The sequence below is a fragment of the Lynx canadensis genome, chromosome F2 (assembly GCF_007474595.2).
Source record: "Lynx canadensis isolate LIC74 chromosome F2, mLynCan4.pri.v2, whole genome shotgun sequence".
NCBI classification, from domain to species: domain Eukaryota; kingdom Metazoa; phylum Chordata; class Mammalia; order Carnivora; family Felidae; genus Lynx; species Lynx canadensis.
In genome coordinates this window covers 83,030,733-83,046,134 of record NC_044320.2, presented here as the reverse complement: position 1 = coordinate 83,046,134, position 15,402 = coordinate 83,030,733, and the positions used below count along the sequence as shown (strand labels likewise).

Here is a 15,402-nt window from a genome sequence, read left to right as displayed (position 1 = left end):
TTGGGCTCCCCCTGCTCCTTCAGAAGGGCTTCACTTGGTGGTAACTGCATTGTGCCTTGGGTCAGGGGTTGAAACCTAGAAGTGGGAAGCTGAGTTAGGATTTGCATTTTTCTCCTAGCTTAGGCACCTCCTCCAGGGCATTAAATGTCTTCCACAGAGACCTTGGGGAGGAAGATTTGATAAAGAGACTGGGGGAGCCCCTGGCTCAGGGGTTCAAGGCATGATCTCAGGTGCCCTGGGAAGGTCCCAGATTTTCAGGGATCTCTGTCCCCGGGGAACATCTACATTCCTATCCTGGACCTCCCACTCTTCAGAATAGTGAATCTTGGTGAGTCACTTAATCTCTTACAGAAAATATGGGTCACAGGCCCTGCCCTCTCTGCCCTGCGGAGTTCATATGGGGATCCCAGGAGATGGTAACAGGTCTTCCCCATGAGCTGTAAAGCATCCTAGCCATGGACAGGATGAAAAGGAAGCTTCCATCCTCCTTTGTCCTGTAGCCATCCAAGTCCCCACTCTAGATTCAACCACTACCAAGTGTTTAGGTTAATGTTCCAGACATTTAGTGACTGAACACTTACACAATGCTTCTGAATCATCAGTCATTTTTTTCCGAAGACTTTTCCTGCATTTAATCACTTTCAACTTCATACCATAAGACTAATAAGCAGACCCTAAGAAATTTTTCACGGTGCAGTACAGGGAACTTAGGCACAGCCCAACAGGCACCAACCCCATGCTCTCAATGACTGGATTGTTCTGATTTCTATACTGTCTCACCCAGATAAAGGTATTTGCCCACAAAATATCTGTTGGAGCATTTCTTCTTTTTCTTTCGTGGTAAAGTTACTCAACCTACAAACTCACTCTTACTGATTTTCAAGCAGTTCATCACAGGCCCTATGTTGCAAGGTAGGTTTCCAGAACTAACTTCTTTTGTATAAATGAAACTTGGTGCCCTGAACACCATTTCCTCCTTTTCCCCTCCCTGCAGCCCCTATTCTATTCTCTGTTTCTATGCATTTGACTAGTTTAGGTTCCACATGTAAGTGACATCCTGCAGTATTTGTCTTTCTGTGTCTGGCTTATTTCGCTTAACACCAAGTCCCCCAAGGGCATCCATGTTGTCACAAATGACAGGATTTCCGTCCTTTTTAAGGCTGAATAGTCTCCCATTGAATGAACAGACCACATTGTGTGCATTTGTTCATCAATGGACCTTCTGTTGTTTCCCTATATTAGCTTTTGTGAATGCAGAACAAGGGAGTGCAGGTATCATTTGTAAGACCAGATTTCAATACTTTTGGATGTGTTAACCCAAAGGGGGATTGCTGGATCAAATGATAGTTCTTTTTTTAATGTTTTGAAGAACGTCCATATTGTTTTTTCATAGTGACTGCATCAGTTTACATTCTCTGTTGGGTAACTTTAAAAGGTGATTGATTGGTTGATTGAGGGAGTGGGGTGGAATCCCAGTCAGGGATTTGATCCCAGAAACCTTGAGATCATGACCTGGGCCCAAATCAAGAGTGGGACATTTAACCAACTGATGAAATAATCTATATGGTCAGGAAAATTGGGCATTCCTGCTGGCATCAGTCTGGAGAGCTACCCTGACTCCAGGTTCCTTGTAGGACAGAGGCTTGAGGGTGAGGAGAAAAGACAGCTTTCCCAGGAGAAAACCTATGTCCATGTTTACAGTGTGAGGAAGACAATGTATTCACTGTGTGTGTGTGTGTGCACGCATGTATGTTTGAGAGAGACAGAAACTGAGGGACAGGGAAGGAGGCAGGGAAACACACTAAGAGAAAGAGACACACACATTCATTAGAGAGACAGAGAGAGAGACAGAGAGAGAGGAGAGACAGCGATAGATGTGTCCTTCCCCAAGAGATATGTGCCACTGACACTGCACAATAACCTATGTCTATATTCTCAAAAGACTCCTCAAACTGCACATTTCAAGGAATACTGCCGAGCGTGGCTCAGCAATAACCTTCAGTCCAGGCAGGTAACAAAAGCCTCCGTATGCTCTGGCCCAAGTTCATATCAAGGAAGAGTCCCTGAGTTTTCTTGAGCAGCACCAACAATGTACTGACGTGTGTTCTGTGTCCTTCTAGGTGTCCCTGAGGAGAAAAAGATGTGGGCCGTTCCTGTCAGGAGGCAGCAGGATGTTGCTGAGGTGAGCTTGCCTGTCTTTCCCTGAGGGACACAAGTCATTTCTTAGTGTCTTTCCAATCAACGTCTGTAGTAAATAGGACAATGTACTTTGTAGATGATATTGTTACTTTCCAAGGTGGGGAGTGTGGAGTATGGGTGTCTCTTGCCAAATGTAACCTTGGTCAGGTGGATATTCACCACTGGCAATGCCAATCCTGCTAATAAACAGTGTCATAGGATCTTTTCCTGAGTAGCAATTTTGCCTGCTTGGGTGAGGAATTTTGTAGTCGGCATCCTAAATGGTCTTGAGAGACACATCCCCAGGAAAAATCAACTTCTGATAAGCATCCTATTCATTTGCTTTTGGGGACCTTGACTCAAGCACTGTGTGCATCTGGTTTCCTAAAGACAAGAGGAGAACCAAAGACCAGTGCAATGCGTGTTCATCATGATCTGACCCTGATGGTGTTTCTTTTCTCTACATTCAGGTCGCCGCGGGAGCAATGGAATATGGTATGTATTTTGGAATCAGTCTCCTGCAGATGAAATAATCTATGTGGTCAGGAATTTGGGATATTCCTGCTGGCATCAGTCTAGAAAACTACCCTGACTCCAGGTTCCCTATAGGACAGAGGCTTGAGGGTGTGGAGAAAAGACAGATTTCCCAGGGGAAAACCTATGTCCATGTTTACAGTGTGAGGAAGACAATGTATTCACTGTGTGTGTGTGTGTGTGAGTGCATGTATGTTTGAGAGAGACAGAAAATGCGGGACAGGGAAGCAGGCAGGGAAACACACTAAGAGAAAAACACACATTCATTAGGGAGACAGAGAGAGAGAGACAGCGAGAGATGTGTCCTTCCCCAAGAGATATGTGTCACTGACACTGCACAACCAATGTCTGTATTCTCAAAATTTTCCACATACTGCACATTTCAAGGAATACTGACATTCAGTCCATGCAGGTAACCAAAGCCTCCATATGCTCTGGCCCATTTTCATATCAAGGAACAGTCCTTGAGTTATACTTGAGCAGCACCAACATGGTACTGACATGTATTCTGGTCTTTCTAGGTGTCCCTAAGGAGGAAAAGTGGTGGCCCTTTCCTGTCATGAGTCACCAGGCTGTTGCTGAGGTGAGCTCCTTGTCTTTCATTGAGGTACACAAGTGCTTTCTTAGAGTCTTTCCAATCAGCTTCTGTTGTAAATGTGACACTGTACAATTCAGATGATATTGTTACTTTCCCTGTGGGGAGAAACATATTGTCAATTTCCCTGGCTGTTTCTTGCCAACTGTAACCTCGGTCAGTGGGACATTGACCACTGGAAGTGCCAAGCATGGTAAGAAACAGTGTCAAAGGATCTTTTTCATCAGCAGCAATTTTTCCTGCTTGGGGGAAGTATTTTGTATTCTGTATCTTAAGTGTTCTTTAGAGACACTTCCCCAGAGAAAACAATATCATACAGGCATCTTATTCATTTCCTTTTGTGGCCTTGACTCAACCACTGTGTCCCATGTTGTATCCCAAAGTCACCAAGAGAACTGAAGAGTGGTGCAAATACTGTATATCATGATCTCACCCCGATGGTGTTTTCTTTCCTAACATTCAGGTGGCTGTAGGAGCACAGGAAAAAAGGTATGTATCCTGGAAACAGTTTCTTGCTGAGGAAAATCTTTAGATGGTGACATAGGTGGGGCATTCTTGTTGTCTTCAGTCTGGAGAGCTACCCTAATTCCAGAGTCCTGGGAGGACTGGTGCTTGAGGTGGGGGGGGGGAAAGACCGATGTCCCAGGTGAAAAACTAGGTGTTGTTTCTACAGTATGAGAAAGATAATGTATTAATTCTGTGTGTTGTGATTCTGTGTGCATGAGTCTTGGGGTTGTTCTGTATGTGTCTGTCGCATGATTGTGTGTATGCGTGTGTGTGTGTGTGTTCCTGAGAGACTCAGAGACAGAGAGACAGAGCCACACACAGAGTCAGACACATTGAAAGAGAGAGAGAGAGAGAGAGAGAGATGTGGGTTTGCCCAGGAGATATGTGCCACTGACACTGCACAATGACCAATGTTTACATTTTCAAAAACCTCCTCATACTGCACACTTCAAGCCACGCTCAGCAGTAACATTTCAGTCCATGCAGGTAACCAAAGCCTCCATATGCTCTGGCCCATGTTCTTATCAAAAACAGTCCCTGAGTTATTTTTGAGCAGCACCAACAAGGTTCTGATATGTATTATGTGTCCTTCTAGTTGTCCCTTAGGAGGAGAAGCGGCGGCTCCTTCCTGTCATGAGTCACCAGGCTGTTGCTGAGGTGAGCTTCCTGTCTTTCCTTGAGGAACACAAGTGCTTCTTAGAGTCTTTCCAATCAACTTCTCTTGTAAATATGACCATGTACAGTATAGATGATATTGTTATTTTCCCTGTAGGGAGAAACATATTGTTAATGTCCCCGGTTGTCTTGCCAACTGTAACCTTGGTCAGGAGGACATTTACCACTTACCGTACCAAACCTGGTAATAAACAGTGTAATAGGATCTTTTTCGTCAGCAGCAATTTTTCCTGCTTTGGTGAAGAATTTTGTAGTCACTAACCTAAGTGGTCTTGAAAGACACATCTCCAGGAAAAACAACTGACAGGCTTCCTATTTATTTGCTTTTGGGACTCTTGACAACTACTGCGTGCCATCTTGTTTCCTAAAGTCAAGAGGAGAACTAAGGAGAGTAGCATTGAGTATACACCATGATATGACCCTGATGGTGTTTCTTTTCTATACATTCAGGTGGCCTCGGGCGCAATGGAAAATGGTATGTATTTTGGATCAGTCTCTTGCTGATGAAAAACTCTAGACTCAGGCAGATTGTGCTTTCCTGCTGTCTTCAGTCTGGAGAGCTACTGTGACTCCAGCTTCCTGGTAGGACAGAGGCTTGAGGTTGTGGTGCAATGACGGATTATCCAGGTGAAAACCCAGGTCCATCATTACAGTGTGAGGAAGGCAATGCATTCACTGTGTATGTTGTGGGTATGTGTGTACATTACGCTTCGGGGTGTTTTGTGTGACTCTGTGTAGTTTGACTGTCAGTGTGACTGTGTGTCTTGTGTGTGTGTGTTTGAGAGAAACTGAGGGACAGAGAAAGAGACAGAAAAACACACACAAAGAGTAAGAGACACACATTGAGAGAGAGAGAGAGAGAGAGAGAGTTGTGTGTTTACCTAGGAGATATGTGCCACTGACACTGCACAATGGCCAATGTCTACCTTTTCAAAAAACCTCCACACACTGCATACTTTAAAGGAATATTGTTGAGCATGGCCCAGTAGTAGCATTCAGTCCATGCAGACAACCAAATCCTCCATATGCTCTGGCCCATGTTGATGTCAAGCAATACTCCCTGAGTTATTCTTGACAAGCACCATCAATGTATTGACATATGTTCTGTGTCCTTCTAGGAACCCATGAGAGGGAAGACCTTTGCATGGTAGATGTGACGATGCGGGATTATGAGGACCAGTCTGTGGCCAAGGTGAGCTTGCCTTTCTTTGCCTGAGGAATTCATGTTGCTTCCTTAGTGACCGTCCAATCACATTCAGTTGTAAATCTGTCAATGGACGTTTCAGATGATACCATTAATTTACTGGTGGGGAGAGTGGTGAGAGGTTGTGTCTTGCCAACTGTTACCTGGTTCAAGAGGACATTTACCACTGGCAATGCCAAACCTGGTGATAAACAGTGTGTTAGGATTGTTTATCAGCAGCAATTTTCCTTGCTTGGGTGAAGAATTTTATAGTCTCCATACTAAGTGAACTTGAGAGACACATCCCCCAGAATATACAAGTTCTGATATTCATTTGCTTTTGTGGCCTTTGACTCAACCATGTGTTCCCTATTGGATCCTAATATCAACAAGATCTAAAGAGTGGTGCAATCAGTGTGCCTCACCTTCTTACCCTTATGCTATTTTCTTTTCTATAGTTTCCTGTGGTCTCTGGAACCATGGAGAATTGCCGGAGTCCAGCTCCAGCAGGTCCAGGGGTTCCCGAAGGAAGAACAGCGTCGGTGAAAATAAAATAAAACTAAAATTAAAAAAACCTGGAAAATAAAAAACTAAAATAAAAAACTAAAACTGAAGTAAAAAAGGACACAGACAACAGCAGTGTGTTGAACTGGACGATTTATTACAGTAAACATTGCATTATATATGCTAGTGATTTCCTTGTAGCGTACGTCATCTATGTTTTTCTAACATTATCTAATTTTGAAAATGTTCCTATGTATAAATGACCTTTAAGAAATAACATGGTGATTTTCCCCTAACTTTCCCGCATACCATTTGATTATAGATTAATTTCTTACATTATTCCACTATGCATTTGCATTTATCTATAATGTACAAAGCATTTGCTTTGCTCTTCTTGTGAAAGGCCCTCCATTTCTCAACACCTCAGGTGGAACAGTTACAGGGACATGACCTCCTAACCACATGAAACCAGAAGAACAATGTGTTTGCCTCAGTCCGAGGTGCCAGAAAGGGGCTGAAAAGGCCTTAGAAACCCATGCCTCATAAGTTCTCAGAGAGACAATGCACCTAGGAACCAATGAACCATTCTGTAGTTTAACCAACTAGGTTCAGTCATCACCTGGAATGCCTCCGGGTGGCCAGGTGGGCCTAGGGGTTGAAGTCACCTGTGCCCAGAGATACACTCCTTAGTTGCTGGAGTGAGGCTTTCAAATCCATATGTCTCTCCTATACAGGCTCTCTTTGCTGGCAAAGGTACAAGGCTATCCTTCCTGTAAGTAGAGGAATCCCAATAGGGAATGGCAAGGGCTAAACGTAAGGCTGCACAATTTCTTGCAGAACCTTATTTTTTTCCCTAATGGTTCTTTTCCCAGGGGGTCTGCTGAGGGCAACTCCACAACAGACAATACCCCAGAGAGTTTTAAGGCCAAATTACCTAAAAGCAAGAGTACAAGAAGCTTCACTGTCGGTGGGCCGCCCTTCAGTCACCAATCCATCAACAGCCTGGACCCTGCCACTCAGGCTGGGTAGCTCAGCTTCCGGCAGAGAATTGTAGGTATTCAGGAATCAATCATTTGTTGTCTTTAGTCTTTGGGTTCCCATTGAAATGAGGATCACAGATGTAGTGACAAAGCGATTTGTTGAAGGGTAAACCATGTTCATGTGTTTACAAGCACAATTGTGGCATTCAGATAGTGAGTTTATGTGCGTGGAGACTGGGTGAATCTCTTTGTGAACTGACAAGTGTGTGAAGTGAGCAGGTATGTGCTTGTATGTGGTCTCTGTGTGAGAAGGTTCTGTGTCTCTGGATTTGCATTTCCCTAAATAACACAGTTGCTGGTGTGAACTTTGTCATTCATAAGAAAAATCCCATCACCGAGCTTCATGATATGTGTCTGTATGTCAAAGTATATAAATATGGACAATTTAAATATAGTTAGTATATTATACACCAAATATAGCTTGTTTAGGCTGAAAAAAGTCCTATTAATAGCCAGGAAAATATTCGCAGGATTCTGAAAGGGAAATATGTTTTCAGAATCCATATGATTCTGTGAATCATGACTTCGGTTCAGGGTAGACCTCAACTCTGAGGGGGCTGTTTCATTGCCCTCAGGGCACTTGGATCAATCCTGATGAAAGAGAAGGAGCCCTAATGGTATCTAATTGGCCTCTGAGAAAAGGAAGCTTATGGAAGTGACGAATTATGGAGGGGTTGGCACAGGCTGTGCAGATGGGGGCTGGACGGGGAGACGAGGCCCTTTAACCCCCAATTCCTAGTACTTTCTCTGACATCTCTACTTTCTGAGGCAGACCCTGAATGTCTAGGCTGAGGCTCCTGACCCTCCTTGTGTGGGGCACCCTCCAGAGCTGAGACTAGAGTGATCTCAGAGGCCTTGCTCCATCATACTTCAACAGTAAAGGGATAATTACCCCAGGATTACTGCCTTCCTGCCCCTCTTATCCTTTCCAAAAAGGAGATTCAAGGAGCCTGAGAAGGAATCCTCCCCCTCTTAGCTGGAGGGCTGGGGCAGGTGGCCGCTGGTGCAGGCGTATGCCAAACCCAGCTCTGGAGGGCATCTGAGAAGAGGATCCTCCAGCTTCTAGAATTACTTTATCTCTAGATCTTAGTATCCCAGTGGTGTGGAAGATAATGCCTGCTGTGAGTGGTCGAATGCAGGAATGAAACCAGCATCCAGGCTCTAAGAGTCCTTGCTCCTTCAAATACTTCAGCTTGAAAGGGTGAGAGCACGATCCATGGTCTTGGACTAGATGTTAAGCGGGAAATATTGAGGGGTTGCAGAGGGAAGACATGAAGAACATCCAGGCTAGGTGACGGTGGGAGGGGACACCATGGTGGCAGGATTATTTGAATCAGTGTAGCATCAGCACCTGGGCCCAGTCTTATCCTCACCGAGGATGACATTTGGGCTCCTTCTGGGTGGGATGAGGCAGGACGAGTCGGCATGCCTGGTGAGAGCACCGTATGGACATCTTCCTAAAAGCCTGGGGAGAGGGGCGTCCTTCCTGTGCCAGCCTCTTCTCCATCTACCAGACTCTTTCATTGGTGGACACTGGGGAGGAGCAGACAATGGAGTAAGGTCTCCTGTTCTCCCACCTGGGACACGCCAGCAGGGATGGAACCAGGGTCATGCCAGGCACAAGTTCGTTTCCAGGCCCGATCCACCTGGGCCAGGAGGGAAGAGTTTTCACTTTTCACCTGCTTCTGGCCGTCACCTGACAGCCAGGCCTTGTCTACACACTGTTGGCCAAGGGATGTCTGGCTGGAAACACATTCATTCAAAAGGGATCTCATCCCATGTGACCAGGGCAGCTGTAGAACATTCCAGTTGCAGAGAAGGTGAGAGGGGCACAGGCTCCAGTGCACAGGGATCTCAGCAAAGTGGTGGGGGCTGATCCCAGAGTGGAGGTGGTCCTTGCTATGCTCTTTCCTGGCCCGAGGACATCAGTGTGAGAGTTTGTCTGAAAGGTATGGGAAATGTCAGGTCCAAATACTGTCTCTGACCTTCCTTCCACTCCTGGGCACAGGAGCCATAGCTCTGGGTGATCACTGCAAGGGCACCAACAGCGTCTCCATCATTGCTTGTCCCCCAGGGGCTCAGCCCTATACAGCCCATGTTTGGCCCCAATAAACGCCTGCTGTTCACAGCCTTGGGCTGGGAACTAGTTTAGGGGTGGAAAGGTCCCTCCTTAGCTCACCCAGGCCTGTTGGGCCCCACACTATGCTAGCTGTCTGCCCAGGCACTGGTCCAGATCAGAATGAGAAGGGTCAGCTCCTGAAGACAGTGAGGTGCTCCCCCTCTGCCCCGCTGCTCTGATTACATCCAGCATGAGTGTGGGGGTGTCATGCTCTTCACTCTGTTTATCATGTGCCTCTGCTGGGATTCCTCTAAGCCCTGGGGGTTGACCTCCCACTCTAAGTGTCCCCAGGGCCTCATGCAGTGGCTGCCACATATGCATGAGCCCAGGAAGAACCTACAAATGAATGATCAGTTCAGGCCAGCAAGCTCCTCTGCAGAAACCTCCAGGACTGGGAGGTCACGTCTTCCTCATGTGCACATCCTAAAGCTGTGCTATCCAGGGCAGCAGCCACTTGCCACATAGCCATTAGCTACACTAGCCACATTTCTGGCACCCAGCAGACGCATGTTTACAATGCAGAACATTTCCACCCTCACAGAGGGTTCTTCTGGGCAGCTGCTCTGAGCTGGGCACAGGGTCTGCTCGTGGAACCCGCCAAACCCTATGTCTGTCTATAACAGTTGGAATGTCCGGTTGTGTAGGTGGCACCTTCTTGTGCAGGTGAGAGCTATCATGATCCAGTGCAGCTGGGGAAGTACCAGATGAAGGGGGATCCTTTCTCTTGTTTGAAAGTTTGCAACTGTGGTCAATGCCATGTTGAAGGGCTCTGCCTCTGCCAAGCCCAGGGAAGGTCTGAGGACCCAGAGGAAGGGCAAGTGATGCCGGCTGAGCCAGCATGGCCTCAGCGGGAGTTGAGCAGCAACTCCCTTATACCTTAGACTTGTAGACTTAGACGTGTACACTTGTAGACGTGTAGACTTGTAGACTTATACCTTATACCTTGTAGACTTAGAGTGGGAGGTATGAAGTCAGAAAGACAAAGCAAGGTTGTGCGAAGCCTTGTTTTGTTCTTTTAATATAATAGCAGCGTCTTTTAATAGAATAGATGTGGTCTCCCTCTGGGCTTTGAATGTGCTCTGTCTGTAATCATCTTTTTAAAGTTTTTTATTTTATTTTTTTAAACCAAGTTGGTTAACATATAGTGTAATAATGGTTTCAGTAATAGAATTTAGTGATTTATCACTTCCATAAAACACCCAGTGGTCATCGGCACCAAGTGCCCTCCGTAATGCTCATAACCTATTTAGTACATCCCTCTACTCAACACCCTTCCAACAGTCCTCAGTGTGTGAAGAGTTAATCAAGTCACTTATGGACTGTCTTCATCTCTGTTTTTATCTTATTTTCCCTTCCATTCTCCTATTTTCATCTATTTTGTTAGATTCCACACATGAGTGAAATCATATGATATTTGTCTTTCTCTGACTGACTTAATTTGCTTACCATAACACATTCTATTTCCATCCACGTTGTTGCAAAAGGCAAGATTTCATTCTTTTGGATCATGGAATAATGTTGTATTCTAGATAGATAGATAGATATAGATATAGATATAGAAATAGATATCTAAATATAGAGAGAGATATATATATCTATATAGATGTATATATCTATATCTTCTTTATCCATTTATCAGTCACTGGACACCTTGGCTCCTTCCATAATTTGGCTATTTTTGACAGTGTCACTATAAACACTGGGGTGCATGTGCCCCTTTGAATCAGCACTCCTGTATCCTTTAGATAAATATCTAATCATACAATTGCTAGTATGCAGGGTAGCTCTCTTTTAATTTTTTTTGCAGACCTCCATACTATTTTCTGGAGTGGCTGCACTAGTTTGCATTCCCACCAACAGGGCAAAAGTGTTCCCCCTTCTCCGCATCCTCGCCAACATCTATTGTTACCTGTGTTGTTAATTTGAGCCATGCTGACAGGTGTGAGGTGTTAGCTCATTCTGCTTTTGATTTGTATTGCCCTGATGACTGCTGTTGAGCCTCTTTTCATGTGTCTGTTAGCCATCTGGTTGTCTTCTTGGGAAAAACGTCTGTTCATGTCTTTTGACCGTTTCTTCCCTGAATTCTTTGTTTTTTGGGTGTTGAGTTTGGTAGTTCTTTACAGATGTTGGAAACTAACCCTTTATGTGATATGCCCTTTGCAAATACCTTCTCTGATTCCACCAGTTTTGTTGGTTGTTTCCGTTGCCGTGCAGAAGCTTTTCATCTTGATGAAGTCCCAAGAGTTTTGTTTTTGTTTGCTTTGTTTTGTTTTGCTTTTGTTTCCTTTCTCTCCTGAAACATGTCTATTAAGACGTTGCTGTGGCTGAGCTCAAGAGGTTGTTGCCTGTTTTCTCCTCTAGGATAGTGATGGCTTTCTGTCTCACATGTAGGTCTTTCATCCATTTTGAGTTCATTTTTGTGTATAGTAGGTAAGCGGTCCCATTTCATTCTTCTGCATGTTACTATCCTGTTTTCCCAATACCATTTGCTGAAGAGACTTTTTCCATTGGATATTCTTTCCTCTTGTCAAAGATGACTTGGCTATACACTTGTGAGTCCATTTCTGGGTTCTCTATTCTGTTCCATTGATGTATGTATCTGTTTTTGTGCCAGTACAATACTCTTTTAGTGATTATAGCTTTGTAACATAGCCTGAGGTCTGGAATTGTGATGCTTCCATGTTTGGTTTTCTTTTTCAACATCACTTGAACTATTCGGGGTCTTCTCCGGTTCCATACATATTTTAGAATTGTTTATTCTAGCTCTGTGGAGAGTGCTAATGTTATTTGATAGGGATTGCATTGAGGCTGTAGATTGCTTTGGGGAGTATAAACGTTTGAACAGTATTTTTTCTTCCAATCCATGAGGGTGGAATGTCATTCCAATTCTTTGTGTCTTCTTCAATTTCTTCATCAGCTCTCAATACTTTTTAGCATACAGATCTTTTACCTCGGATACATTTATTCCTATGTATCTTATGGTTTGGGATGCAATTGTTAATGGGATAAATTCCTTAATTTCTCTTCCGTCTGCTTCATTATTGGTGTATAGAATGCAATTGATTTCTGTACATTAGTTTCATATCCTGTGACTTTGCTGAATTCATGTAACAGTTCTAGCAGTTGTTTGGTGGAGTCTTTTCTTTTTTAAATATGTAATTTATTGTCAAATTGGTTTCCATACAACACCCAGTGCTCATCCCAAAAGGTGTCCTCCTCAAAGCCCATCACCCACTTTCCCCTCCCTCCCACCCTCCATCAATTCTCAGTTTATCCTCAGTTTTAAAGAGTCTCTTATGGTTTGACTCCCTCCCTGACTTTTTTTTCCTTCCCCTCCCCCATAGTCTTCTGCTAAGTTTCTCAGGATCCACATAAGGGTAAAACATATGGTATCTGTCTTTCTCTGGATACCTTATTTCACTTAGCATAACACTCTCCAGTTCCATCCACGTTGCTACAAAAGGCCATATTTAATTCTTTCTCATTGCCAAGTAGTATTCCACTGTGTATATAAACAACAGTTTCTTTATCTATTCATCAGTTGATGGACATTTAAGTTCTTGCCATAATTTGACTATTGTTGAAAGTGCTGCTATAAACGATGGGGTACAAGTGCCTGTATTCATCAGCATTCCTGTATCCCTTGGGTAAATTCTTAGCAGTGTTATTCCTGGGTCATAGGGTAGATCTATCTTTACGTTTTGAGGAACCTCCACACTGTTTTCCAGAGTGGCTGCACCAGTTTGCATTCCCACCAACAGTGAAAGAGGATTCCCATTTCCCCTCATCCTCTCCAGCATCTATAGTCTCTGGATGTGTTCACTTTAGCCACTCTGACTGTAGTGAGGTTGTATCTCAGTGTGGATTTGATTTGTATTTCCCTGATGAAGAGTGACATTGAGTATCTTTTCATGTGCCTATTGGCCATCTGGATGTCTTCTTTGGAAAAGTGTCTATTCATGTCTTCTGCCCATTTCTTCACTGGAGGATGTGTTTTTTGGGTGTGGAGTTTGGTGAGTTCTTTATAGATTTTGGAAACTAGCCCTTTGTCTGATATGTCATTTGCAAATATCTTTTCCATTCCATCGGTTGCCTTTTAGTTTTGTTGATTGTTTCCTTTGCAGTGTAGAAGTTTTTCATCTTGATGAGGTCCCAATAGTTCATTTGTGCTTTTAATTCCCTTGCCTTTGGGGATGTGTCAAGTAAGAAATTGCTGCAGCTGAGTTCAGGGCGGTTTTTTCTGCTTTCTCCTCTAGGGTTTTGATGGTTTCCTGTCTTACATTCAGGTCCTTTATCCATTTTGAGTTTATTTTTGTGAATGGTGTAAGACAGTTCTCTAGTTTCATCCTTCTGCATATTGCTGTCCAGTTCTCCCAGCACCATTTGTTAAAGAGACTGTCTTTTTTTCCATTGGATATTCTTTCCTGCTTTGTCAAAGATGAGTTGCCCATATGTTTGTGGGTCCAATTCTGGAGTCTCTATTCTATTCCATCGGTCTATGTGTCTGTTTTCGTGCCAATCCCGTACTGTCTTGATGATTATATTTTTGTAGTAGAGGCTAAAGTCTGGGATTGTGATGCCTCCCGGTTTGGTTTTCTTCTTCAATATTGCTTTAGCTATTTGGGGTCTTTTGTGGTTCCATACAAATTTTAGGATTGCTTGTTCTAGCTTGGAGAAGAAAGCTGGTGCAATTTTGATTGGAATTGCTTTGAATATGTAGATTGCTTTGGATAATGTTGACATTTTAACAATTTTATTCTTCCAATCCATGAGCATGGAATGTTTTTCCATTTCTTTGTATTGTCTTCAATTTCCTTCATAAGCTTTGTATAGTTTTCAGCATACAGATCTTTCACATCTTTGGTTAGGTTAATTCCTAGGTATTTTATGATTCTTCGTGCCATTGTGGATGAGAGCAATTTATTTGTCTTTCTGTTGCTTCATTATTAGTGTATAACAATGCAACTGATTTCTGTACATTAATTTTGTATCCTGCGACTTTGGTGAATTCATGTATCAGTTCTAGCAGACTTTTGGTGGAGTCTGTTGGGTTTTCCATGTAGAATATCATGTCATCTGCAAAGAGTGAAAGCTTGACTTCATCTTTGCCAATTTTGATGCCTTTGATTTCCTTTTGTTGTCTGATTGCTGATGCTAGCACTTCCAACATTATGTTAAACAACAGCAGTGAGAGTGGACATCCCTGTGGTGTTCCCGATCTCAAGGGGAAAGCTCTCAGTTTTTCCCCATTGAGGATGATATTAGCTGTGGGCTTATCATAAATGGCTTTTATGATGTTTAAGTATGTTCCTTCTGTCCCGACTTTCTCGAGGTTTTTGATTAAGAAAGATGCTGAATTTTGTCAAATGCTTTTTCTGCATTGATTGACAGGGCCATATGGTTCATATCTTTTCTTTTATTAGTGTGATGTATCCCATTGATTGATTTGCAAATGTTGAACCAGCTCTGCAGCCCAGGAATGAATCCCACTTGATCATGGTGAATAATTCTTTTTATATGCTGTTGAATTCAATTTGCTAGTATCTTGTTGAGAATTTTTGCATCCATATTCATCAGGGATATTGGCCTGTAGTTCTCTTTGCTTGCTGTGTCTCTGTCTGGTTTGGGAATCAAAGTGATGCTGGCTTCATAGAATGAGTCTTGGAGCTTTCCATACCTTTCTATATTTTGGGACAGCTTGAGAAGTATAGGTATTATCTCTGCTTTAAAAGTCTGATAGAATTCCCCAAGGGAAGCCCTCTGGTCCTGGACTCTTATTTGTTGGGAGATTTTTGATAACTGATCCAATTTCTTTGCTGGTTATGGGTCTGTTCAAGTTTTCTATTTCTTCCTGTTTGAGTTTTGGTAGTGTGTGGGTGCTTAGGAATTTGTCCATTTCTTCCAGGTTGTCCCATTTGTTGGCCTATAATTTTTCATAGTATTCCCTGATAATTGCTTGTATTTCTGAAGGATTGTTTGCTGATCGCTTAGATTCCACCCACATCTGCCTAATTTGCCCCAATAACCACCAGAAGACTAGCAGAACAGACTCTCCGGAGCCAAGCAT

At 43.5% G+C, this 15,402-nt stretch overlaps 1 long non-coding RNA gene across 1 annotated transcript; it reads left to right on the top strand.

Moving 5' to 3' along the window:
- The first annotated feature begins 404 nt into the window (after nt 1-404).
- LOC115506315 lies at nt 405-11,726 on the top strand. Its single transcript, XR_003966310.1, has 3 exons — nt 405-416; nt 2,305-2,316; nt 11,648-11,726. It is a non-coding gene; the product is annotated as an uncharacterized LOC115506315 (long non-coding RNA).
- Nucleotides 11,727-15,402: the final 3,676 nt, after the last annotated feature.